Raw genomic sequence first — 12,762 nt, forward strand, 5'->3', positions numbered from 1 at the left:
ATCATGTTATTCATTAAGTAATGTTTTCTTAGGAAACAACCCGGTTTTTGCTTTTTTGTCAAGAACAATTTTATAAGAACTTCACGAGTCTGACAATTTGCCAAAACCTAAAAACAAAACAATGTGAGCCTTAGATTTCAAAATAACGTATAACGTAAAGTATTGATTCTAACAGTTTTTGATAGATTTTAAACCTATATTCATAGACACGGTAAAAAACATTTACACCTTAAATCTTCAAAAAAAATTAATAACAGCTCAAGTGTGGGCCAAAATTTACTGGGAAAAAACCAGGATGCTTCCGTAGAAATCATTACATTACGAATAGTGAGTATGAGTCTTGTAGCCTTACAGCTCAAAAATCGAGATTCTTAAATGAAGTTTTCAAATGAGTTGGGAGGAATATCGAGGGTGATTTATCATCGGAGACGAATATTTGGTGTCTGCAACAAAGATTTCATTTCGATGGACCAAAAACAAGAAAGTAGACAACTCAATTCGACCTTAACAAATATCTTTCCAACGATTGCGATATTTACCTTTATGGACATTATTTCTAAACGATGTGGTTCTTTCAAAAAAGACCGAAACATATAAAATCATGGTGATTATAACATATTCTTATGAAAAATCTGTTATACTGCCTGACTAATTAGTACGGTATGTACGAACAAATGCATTGATTAGTCTATTCTTTAATACGTATTTTTATTGTTTTTAATTCTTCTTTTATGGTACCTTATACATTAATTTCGAAGGCTTATCGAAAGATTACTTTAATTTCATCAATTTTTTTTAAGAACTTAAAATTTGCTTTATATTTCAATATGATTTAGGACACTATTGATAATTTTAACTGACCTATAATAAATTGTACTACAACTATTTAATGATAGTCTAGCAATCGATATAAAGGTTTTATTTTTACATAAGTGTTCCCGTTTCCTATCAGACACGTATTTCATATCAGGACAGTGTCTACCTATTGTATATTGTGCTGACATAAGCAAAAAGAATAATTATTTTCCTCTTTCTGACCAATCTTGCTCCACATCAATGTCAATCCAATGTGAAAAAGCTTGTGAATTAAATTGATGAGTAAGCAAACGTTATCACTCTTATTTATAGACAAAACTTTTAAGAAAAATCTTCATACTTTTTTGCCTTTTTTCTTAAGATTCAAGATGGAAGTCAATACTGCAGAAGCTTTATATTTCGTCGTTTTTTGTATATAGCGCTATTTTCGTCATAGAGTTTTATCATTCAAAACTTTTGATTCAAATTGTTTTTATGGTGACACACAAAATGAGCGTAGGTTTTAAAGAAGATAATGTCCACATATGTCCATACAAAATACTCATGACTTGCTATTTGTTCTACCCCTGTAACTTTAAAAGATTCATCCTTTCCCACAAAAAATTTTGCAACCTGACAGTTTTTATTATCATTACTTCAAACCTAAATGTTCTTCAAAAAATATGATTAGAGTTTTTGCCTTAATAGCCTCGCATTGAATAAGTGCGGTATATGGTCCATAAATGAATAAATTGCGAGGTCAAAGTTGTTCCAGAGATTTTTAACTGAAAGATCTTTTTGCAGTTAAATATTCGACAATTTTAGTTTAGTCGCTCAAACTATTATTTTAGGTCATATTATTTCTTTGAATTTGATAGGTTAGAATCATCAGGCTTGCATTTTTCCTGAATTAAATTGATATTTGATTGAAATTTTATCTTACCTTCGAATGTAAAACAAACGAGACAACTTTCCAGGTACCCACGTGTCACAGACACGGGGGACCCCCACCCTATTAGAAAATTTGATCAAAATTTCGTCCCCGGTGGGAAAAAGCCTTTTACTTCAGCCCCACTGTACAATCGAATTTGATTTAATCCCCATAAGTAATTCAAACTTTATCCTCATATTGGGCTATGTCATGAATATAAACTTATACCACAGTTTTTTTAATTGCGTCTTACTTGAAATTTAAATTGGCTCTGATTTCATTGAGCACTCTGCAGCATCAATCACAAACAAATCTTTGCATCTTACTTAGGAAGTATTCAAGCGGGAAGTTAATTGCAATGAAGTATAATGACCTTTTGGTAGCCACCACAGTTAGATTAATTAACAATTATCAAATCTCCTTTTAATGATCTGAAATTAATAACTTTTGATTATTGACAGTAGTGGCTGCGTTTAGACCAGCCTGGCATTTGTAATTGCTTGCAGTATTCTTTTGAATTCTATTGTTCCGCGCAATTGTTCGGTTTGTCAAATGCCTAATGATGCCAGCGTGTTGGCATTTCGTTGGCATTTGAAATGCCATTTTGAGCAAAGGAATCCCCTTTTCTGGCATTTCGAATCAAACAAAGGAACCAAAACAGAGAGAAAAAGTGACATTTTTGATTTTTTAAAGTATTTGACGTTTTTTATTCAGTTCTTTCTATAGATTGTAAAATTTGCAAGATTTGCCATAGCCTAGCCCTACGGCAAAAAGTTTCAGTCTTAATGACTGCAGTTTTTGAGAAATTCCATGTTTTTCATTGTTTGATCTGTCAAAGTTGAACTTGAGGGAATCACCTTTTCAGTAATGACTCTAAAAAGACGATTCCTTAAATGCCATGACAGAAAATACAATGGAAAAGCTATTAAAATTGAATCCCTCATGAGCAAATGCCAAATTACAAATGCCAGTTGGTCTAAACGCAGCCAGTGATAATATAACATCCATCTAGCAACTTAAGATTCATTCCAGACGGTTGCTAACTTCTTTTTATTGCAATGATGGCCATAAACCGAAAAGAAGATAGAACTAAAACTTTAAATGAGGCTATCGTAGCAACAAAATCATCTCAAGGAATTTTTTAAAGCAGTGGTCTTAAAAAGTGAATTTTCACTACAGCATAATAAATTTGATCGGTAGCCACCGTTATCAGAATTTTTTCTTTTAAATAAAGCGACTCGTCTGAAACTGATGTCAGCAAAATTTTAATGAAAGAGTCCTTTCAAATTTGTAAATAAAAGGAAGAAAAAAATCTTGCTCCACATTTTTCTTTATTCATTACAAAAGATTCTATTTATTTCAATCTGCTGATTCAACATACATTATAACTATGTAAAAAGTCAATGGCTTTAAGATGCTATTTTTAAAACTGGTTCTATGAGGCGGTCGAGGTTTTGAAGATGAGTGGGAGCTATTTTATGGAATTTACCAAAGTAACCAAAATAAACATTAATGAAAATGGTTGCCACTGGAAACAAAGCTGACTTCATCTTAGGTGAAATAACTTAATACCTTCAAAAGATGTTAATTAAGTTCTTTTGAACACAACAAATTAATCCAAGCTGCTTTATATAATCCGTAAGTATTTGCATCAACAAAGCTCTGCAAGAGAGAAAGGAAAATAGCTAATTCAAATTGCTTGATTAGTTTAAGAGCATGACTAACATAAAAATGTAAAATGGCGAGCCATAATTACATGTTTTTTTAGCCTAAAGATGTTCTTAACATGTTCTTATTCCCCCCGGGGGGGGTACTAGGGCAAGATTTTAAACAATTTAGCCCCCTCTTATTTACGTAACTACTTACCAGCAAGACTTGCGGCACCGGGTAATCTAAGAACAAGAAATCCTATTTATCAACTTAATATTCGAACTGAGCATTTCCGGAATATTCTTTTTATCCATACTGCATAACACACTGGAATATTCTGGCTGGTCGTATAAGAGATATGCCTTCAGTATCTACCTTCAAAAAAGCAATCCTCGAGTTTCTAAGGCCCAAACCTTCTCCTGTTTTTAATCGTCTCAATCGTCTTCGAGTAGGATTTAGTCACCTCAATGAACATAAATTTAGACACGGTTTTCGTGACACCTTAGATCCATTTTGTGCGTGTAGAACAAATTCCATCGAAAACTCTCAACACTTTCTTTTGCACTGCTCTATTTACTATCAGGCAAGACATCTTTTGTTCAACAAACTTCTGAACCAAGACATAAATGTTTATCCACTAAGCCCTCCTAATCTCTTCAACCTTTTGTTGTTCGGTGATCCAGAATTACCTTTCAACATAAATAACATAATAATTAATCTTTTCATAGAATTTATTCTCGACTCTGAAAGGTTTAGTGGTGCCTTATTTTAGTTTGATGATCTTCTTACACAGCTCTATAATATTTTTTAATATTTGTGTTTATCCTTTTAGTGATGGTTTTCCCTTTAAGTTTTTAATTTTATTCAATAGCTTAGTACCCTTGGCGATATCACTTAGTGCCTTGCGGGGGGATGAGCTATTTATTTTTTCTGTGTTTGTTTTTGTAAGTAGTATATGTTCGTAAGTGTAATGTAGCTTCTCAAATCATATAAAAAAAAAAAAAAAAAAAAAAAATGGTTGCGCCTCCTCGTTCCTCTTTTGAAAACTATTCACACTAATTCACAATTAATGCCCATGGTCCCGTCAACGGAACCCTTAAAAATTTTCTCGGTTGCCCAACCATGGTAGTCAATTTACTCAAATATACCTCAGCCCTCAAGCTGGGGCCCTTTGATGTGACCCACCAGTTGTCAAACAATTTTTGATATGCATAAGTCAAGATTATGTCATTTTTCCTATCGGAAACACCCGAAAAAACTGGAATTTGACCCCTGTGTTTTTTACTAGAAATAGAAAAACAGAGGTCAAATTCCTTCCAGATTTTTCGGGTGTTTTCGATAGCAAAAATGATATAATCGTGACTTACGCGTATGAGAATGCCGAAAAACTGATTGACGACCAAGCACATACCGGCATAACGGCATTTTATTCATACCAATGGGTATATAACGTGGTATAAAACTGCATTTATCCAGAGAATATGAGCGTGAAAACTAATTTTCTAGGCGTAATGACGTGAAATTGAGAAAAATTGGCGTGATCGTGAAAATCAAAATTTTCAGGCGTGATGGCGTGAAATCGAAAAGACATTGGCGTGATGGCGTGAATTTTGGGTCCGCTGGGGGGGCCTCATCTAGAAAAAAAGTTTCGAGTCGTACCACTTCTATAGAAAGAAAGTTCTTGTGTGTGTTTCACTAAATTTGCAATATTTATCAAAGCTTCTCTCTGTGTCATATTAATTGTCTTGAGACATCTTTTATGAATAACTTTAAAAAAAACAATTCTCAACTGTTAACTATTTTATCGTCAACTTAGTAAATAGACAATAGACAGCTCCATTGTCTTTTTCAATGTTTCGTTTTTTTCTCTTGCTGTTATCATGGATTTATTATAGAGACTCTGGATAAACATCGAATGAAACGGTGGAGAGCGAAGTATTGTATTTCCATTGTTTCAGAAAACAATCGATGTACAGGCTTTGTCCTCAAAGGACATCTGTCATGGCGGCTCGAAGGACTCTGATTTTGGAAAATGATTAATACTCTTATTTCTAAAAAAATCTCTAACTTTCTCTATTCGTACTTTTGCTGGCCAAAATTTTGAAAATAAATTCTAGAATACCAAACGAATACATTTATGAAATCTGGTGTGAGAACAAAATCATCAGAGGAGTAAAATCAAACAAAATGCTTATAATGACAGGAAATTTTGAATTGGGAATATCTCTCCAATATTTCTCCGAGAAGAGCTGACATTGACATATGTTAGACGTGACTCTAATAGCTTTACTGTGGTATGAAAATCTTTTGGTAGCACGTGGTGGCATGGTGGTTTATTTAAGGTTGAAGTTTGAAAATTTCTGGTGTCAATATTCAATTTCTTATACATAGCATGTTTTTGCATTATTCTCGCAATATAAAACGTCATAACGACATATCATTAGCAATTAACTAGCTGAGTTTGAATCTCAGAGGAAAGTTTAAAGTCTCTTTTGGGAATTGGATAAGTGCTATTTGATGAGGAACTGCAAAAAAATACTACTAAAAATCATTTAATGGTGGAAGGAGGGTGAACAATATTGTCATTACTGCGGGCAAGGCTTGTACATGAGAAATTGGCAAAAATCAGCTAGTTGTTTTCCAGTGTCTATAATAATTCCTTGCTGTTATTTTCTCTCTCCTTTATTTTGATCACTGCGATCTCGTTTTGAAAGTTCAAAATGTTCTTTTAACATAATCAATTTATCTTCTCTAATAGCCGTGAAAACGTTCTGTAAAATTTAGAAATTTGTTCAATTAAGTCAGAATTTCTTTCTAATTACATCTAGTTACAAAACCCTTTCCCTAATTGCCTAGGTTTAATGTTATCGACATAAAAAGGTTATCTTATTTTTATAATGTGACGATATCAATCTTTATCATGTGCTATTGACATAAATATTATCTCGCTATGTCGATATAAATTATCTTGTTATGGGGGGGGGGAGTTTGTAGGGGTTCGAAATACCGTTTTCCCGTCAAAATTTTTGCTGAATCCCGGAATCTCGAAAATTGAAAAAAATAATAACACTGTCACACCGGTTTGTACAGGTTCAAGATTTTAAAATACTGTTTTCCCGTCTTTTTTTTCGTCAAATCCCGTAATACTATAAAAGGGCCAATCCTGTCACACCATAAAAGTACAAACCATCCCTTTGTTAACATGTTAACCCATTAAGTGCCACGCACGGTCATTTTTTTCTAAGTTTTTTAAAGAAAATCGCTAGTTCAAAATTTAAAGGCTTAGATCTCCGGATCTAGAAGGAGTTAGAAGCTCGTTTATAGTCCGTTGGATAGCTGCACGGACCTGACTGAATGATAGAAAGGTGCCGAGTGGCAAAACTTCAAACTAATTCGCTGGAGGACAGAATCAAGTTAATCAGGGCCAAATTTGGAGGGTGTTGGATCACTTGTTGACCAAAAATGGTCAAAAAAAGGTCAAAATATTAAAAAAGTGGATTTTTGTCAAATTTTTTTAACTTTTTAGCTTAAAATCTCGCTGAAACGACTCACTTTTGATTTTTTTTGCTTGGCCATGAAGCCCAATCCAATTCCTACGAGTTAGACCAAAAATGACGATTTCTTACTCAAACTGGGCATTACAGGAGGGCTTCGCCCTCCTAGATAGCCTATGTCTGATATATATACGACATTGGCACTTAAAGGGTTAACATGTTATTACCCCCGATAAAGTGCTGTTTATAGCATGTCATATATGGGCCACGGTACGTAATTGATCATCAACAAAAAGACACACAATCTGAGTTAACAAATCACGGAACAAATTTTTTACGAAACTTGTTGCTGTTTTTTGTCACAGCAGCGAGCGAAGGAGGCATTCATAGCTTCACGCAAGATATATTGGGTTGTAACTTTTTGGGCGATTTTTTTTGTTGTTTTGTCAAAAAAAAGCAAAACAATGTAGAACTGTCCTTTAATATACTCTGGATAAATGGTAAATGCAAACTTGAATGTAGTCATATGCTTGGGTAGCACAGCTACTTACAATATATACTTTGTACTTTGCTGTTTATATATTCCCAAAACTGGAACGTCCTTCACTTTTTAAATTAGAACAAACAAACACTTTCAATTTGAAACAAACCAGACAAACACTATACCTGGAATTTGAGAATGTGAACTGGATTGGAATGAGCAATATCACCATGAAATTTGTGCATAAGCCACACTATAGATGTTTTGAGGGTGGGGACAGATTACACTGATATGAGGGCATTTTCACGCTGAATATATGGCATCCTGGCTGTGCACAAATTCCAGACTGGCAATTCTCATAGATAGATTAACGATTTTCTTACAAATTGGAGCAAAAGACGAGACGAGATGAGGAGAGGATAGTACTGTATATAACACTTATTGACGGTGTCTTTAACAACAAAACTTGTACAAAAAAGTGTTTTGTTGTATATGCTATTATTAAAATTCTGGACTTCCTGTCAATATTGTGATAATACACATATCCTCTATAATTAAGGAAGCAACCCCAGAAATATTTACTTGATGGCATGATTGAAGGTTTGAGCGTGATCGTGATTTGGCAAAATTTACGATTAAAAGATACGAGCGTGATGCATGATTTGACCCAATATATAATAGTCGAAATTGTGGGATAAGCTGCGATTTGGTTATTTTTCGTGAGTTGCGATCAATACTGAATTTTGGTTGAGCGTGATCGTGATTTGGCAAAACTTTGGAGTGTGATGCGTGATTTGACCCAATATATAATAGTCGAAACTGCGGGATGAGTTTCCATTTGGTTATTTTTCGTGAGTTGCGATCAACACTGAATTTTGGTTGAGCGTGATCGTGATTTGGCAAAACTTTGGAGTGTGATGCGTGATTTGACCCAATATATAATAGTCGAAACTGCGGGATGAGTTTCGATTTGGTTATTTTTCGTGAGTTGCGATCGACAATGAATATCGGTGCGATTCTGGTGATTTGGGTCATGCTTGAGAGGCCCTAATACACCCTTCTCGATATGCATAAATTTATTGTTGTCTTCGTTTTCAAACAGATTTCTATGAAATCATACATTTAAACCAATTTAAATTTCCAAAAGGCAAACATTAACTCTAAAACCATACTTTTCAAACAAGGTCCAACACCACGAAAAAATCTTCTTGCTTGACAATTCAAGTGAATCAAACGAGCTGATAGATGATGAGGCTACTATAGCTCAAACTTTTAATGATTATTTTGTAAATATCGCTTCTTATCTTGGCATAAGAACTTCAGAATCTAGTCTTCCTGGGAACACTGAAAATAATCCGCTCGAAAATCATCCTAGCGTCCTTCGCATCCTCGAATCTCAGTCTACGAACAAATCATTTTCGTTTAGTGAGGTTACCCCTGAAGATATCCAGCGAATAATGATTAAACTTAACCCTGGTAAATCCGTGAGCGGTCCTTTTTCAGTTAAGCTTGTTAAAATGGTCTCTGACTTATTATCAGAACCATTATCAAAACTAGTAAATCTTGCATTTAGCACTTCTCAATTCCCTCAAACTCTAAAAAAGGCGAGGGTCACTCCTGTCTTTAAAAAGGAAGACAAATTTCTGAAGAAAAATTATCGGCCAATTAGCGTACTACCAGTTTTTTCAAAAATTTATGAAAGAATTATGCATGACCAACTTTCATCTTACTTTGATGGCATTTTTGACTCAAGACTTTGTGGGTTCAGAGCTAAACACAGCACCCAGCATGCTCTAATCAAAATGATTGGTCAATGGCATCAAAGCTTGGATACGTCTGGTAAAGTTGGAGCAGTTTTAATGGACTTATCTAAAGCTTTCGATTGCATAGACCACAAACTTTTATTAGCTAAACTCAAAGCTTATGGACTCGATGCTAAAAGTCTTGGACTTCTCAAATGCTATCTGAGTAACCGCTATCAGAGAACAAAAATCGGCTCTGAATATAGTGAATGGTTGGAAATACATCTTGGTGTTCCACAGGGCTCTATACTCGGACCCCTTTTATTTAGCATTTTTTTGAATGACTTATTCTTTTTCATAGTCAAAACCAGCATTTGCAATTTTTCAGATGATAATACATTGCATTCTTGTGCTGAAACTCTTGCAGAGTTCATCTTAAATCTGGAGTTTGACTTAGAAATTATTCTAGATTGGTTCTCAAAAAACTACCTTGAAGCAAACCCTGGAAAATTTCAAATGTTGGTATTAGGAAATAATAAAAATATTATTGTAGAACTTTCGGTTGGACAATATGTAAAAATATCATCAACGGATTCTGTTGAGCTCTTAGGCATCACCATCGACAATAATCTATCATTTAGCACTCATATCAATTCTCTTTGCTCTAAGACTAAAAAGAGAATTTGGAGCTTAAACAGAATTCGAAACCTTCTTACATTTGACCAACGGAGATTAATTTTTAATGCTTATGTTATGTCTATATTTAATTACGCGCCGATCATTTGGATGTTCTGTAACAAGACTACATATGAGGAAATCACTAAAGTCCACAAGCGGGCTCTGAGAATATTACTTTGTGATTTCCAAGAAGACTATGAATCTCTGTTACAGAGCGCCAAGTGTAAAACGGTCCATGAAATTCATCTTCGCTTCTTACTTTGTGAGGTTTTCAAATCTGAGAAAAAATTAAATCCTGAATTCATGCAGCAGGTCTATAAATCAAAAACAATTAAGTTTGATTTGCGAAACAAAGTCTTGATGTCAATACCCAAGGCTACCTCCCATCGCTTCGGAACGCAATCCTTTTTATTTCGTGGAAGCTTACTTTGGAATCAAATTCCCGAAAATACTAAGCTTAAGCCTTCCATCGATTCATTTAAATCCTCACTTAATGAAATAAACCTAACAAATATTTGCCTTTGTAAAATATGTACCTAAAAATTTATAGTTTCACTTTATTATATAGTTTTATTGAAATTATCTTTTCATATAATCAAAGTCTTTGATATAATCATTTTTGTCAATAGTTGGTATAAATTAGTATTTAATTATAACTATGTAACACCAACGTTAAATAAATCGGAAAAAAAAAAAATAAAAAAAATAAAAAAATAAAAAAAATAAAAATAAAACAAAAGTACTTGAAATTCAAAATGTCTCATGAGGTGTAAACAAGACAATTATCATTGTGAATATGTAATTTTATAGCAATGAAATCTGTTTGAAAACGAGGACAACAATAAATTTATGCATCTCGAGACGAGTATATTTTGCAATTTTAAGATATTGACTCTTTTGTTAGAATTTGATATACTACTCTAAGGTTAACAACCCACTTCGTCCTGGCTTGGATGTCCCACTGACAACATTTCCCGCTACATTCAAGAGCAGCCACCGGCGGATTTTTCCAAGTATCTGTTCTTTTTTTCCAGGAGAAGAAATTTTATGAATAAATCTAAGAAACATATCCTAAAAGAACACCTATGAAAAATCCAGGAACAGCCTAGAAAATATCTGTTCAGAAAATCCAGGAGGACACATTCAAGAAAACTACATCTAATTTTCCGGGAATTTTCCAGCAATGTTATGAAGAACACATCAAATTTCCTGGAGACCTCTTTTTGTTCCAATAGTATAACCACCTTATCTCTAGAGAACGGCTATTATTTTCCAGGAGGGTCAAATTTCTGATAGAACAGATATACATTTTCCAGGGATCCATTTTTTTTTCGGAACAGATAAGTTTTTCCAGGGGTATCCTGGGCAGAAAACAGATAGTATTTTCCAGGAGAAAAAGACCTCAAGAACAGATATTTTGTATTTTCTAGCCGGTGGCTGCTCTTGTACATTGCCCACCATCTACAGCCACTTGTTGAACACCTACCTTCACACATATATGCTCACCATCCTTGATTCATTCGGTCCACTACCTTCCAATATCACCATGGTTACTGCAGATGTCATCTCGTTATATACTAACATACCTCATGGTGATGGACTAGAAGCCACCTCCCGACATTACAAACAATCCCCGCACCTGCTTCACTCAAATGCACCTTCCCCTTTTGCCATCAAAGTACTACTCGAATTCCCACTACATTCAAAACAATGGTACCAGCATGGGAGGACGATACGCACCCCAATATGCAAATTTATTCATGGCTGATGTTGAAGCAGCAATACTCATGGAGTTCCAACAATACATCCCACTCTGGAAACGTTTTATTGATGATGTATTTTTTCTTTTCATTGAGTCAGATGAAGACTTAAACCGTCTCAAACAATTCATGAACACAATCCACGACACAATAAAATTCACATTCGAACATTCCAAAGAAAGAATCAACTTCCTAGACCTCTCAATTTCTATCAAAATTAGGTTCCAATATAGAAATTTAAAAATTGCTCATTCGTGAAATTAATTCTCTGCGAAATTTCATCCTATTGAAATAACTACAATCCTGGCCAAAATATATTGAGAATTTAGCTTATTTCCTCGTTTTTCAAAATTTGGACTTCGTGCGAGAAAGTCGTTTTTGGGCTAATTGATAAATTTATTCGAGTATTTCGATTTGGGTGGGGTTAATTGACTTCCAGGCTATATTCTGAGCCCTGTTGGACCATTCTGGGACTTTTGGATCCTCAGATTCTAAGCTCCTGTCTTAAGTCTCATGTTAAAACTCAGAGTTAAAACTCTATTCGTCTAACCTAATTTAGAGCGCTTCCAAAATACTTGTGGTTATAAGATTTCGTGGGAATTTCCCTTTTGTCTCAAATATTATGGCCAGGATTGTAGCCATAACTTTCATTAAGGTGCCACCGCAGCAAAACGAACACATAGAGTTAAATTTGCGTTCAAAAGGAATGATCTTAGCCCTACAGTAATTTTTGTTAAGAGTGACCTCTCATCTAAGACAAAATTCTTTCAAATGCTAACAAATGTGTCAAGGGAGCGATTTACAGTCTACTTAGAGTGACACCCGTGCCTTGTCTTACATGTTTTTTATAAGAACAATTTCATAAGAATACGAGGCTGAAATTTGGCCAAAACCTAAAAACAAATTAAGAAGAATCTGAGAAATTACTGAGAAGTACAGGTTTCCATTTTCATTAATATTGACATTTAAGCCTGAAAAACTCATATAAAATTAAGAGCAGCCCAGCCAGAATCATATGACTTACTGGCTTTTCCTATAAAAAGCGTATATCTGAAGATACTGCTCTTCATGTTATTTTACTAATGTACACGTTTAGCAACATAACTGTTCGAATACTTTGAGTAGAGTAATATTTTTAACCTATGAAGAGCGCCTAATAACTACTTGTGGTATAAAAAGGGAATTTCCTTAGATTCATTAACTCTCCAGGGATAAGAAAAAGACAAACTGA

This window comes from Clytia hemisphaerica, unplaced genomic scaffold (assembly GCF_902728285.1).
Source record: "Clytia hemisphaerica strain Z4C2 unplaced genomic scaffold, Clytia hemisphaerica genome assembly, whole genome shotgun sequence".
In the NCBI taxonomy this organism is placed as follows: Eukaryota; Metazoa; Cnidaria; class Hydrozoa; order Leptothecata; family Clytiidae; genus Clytia; species Clytia hemisphaerica.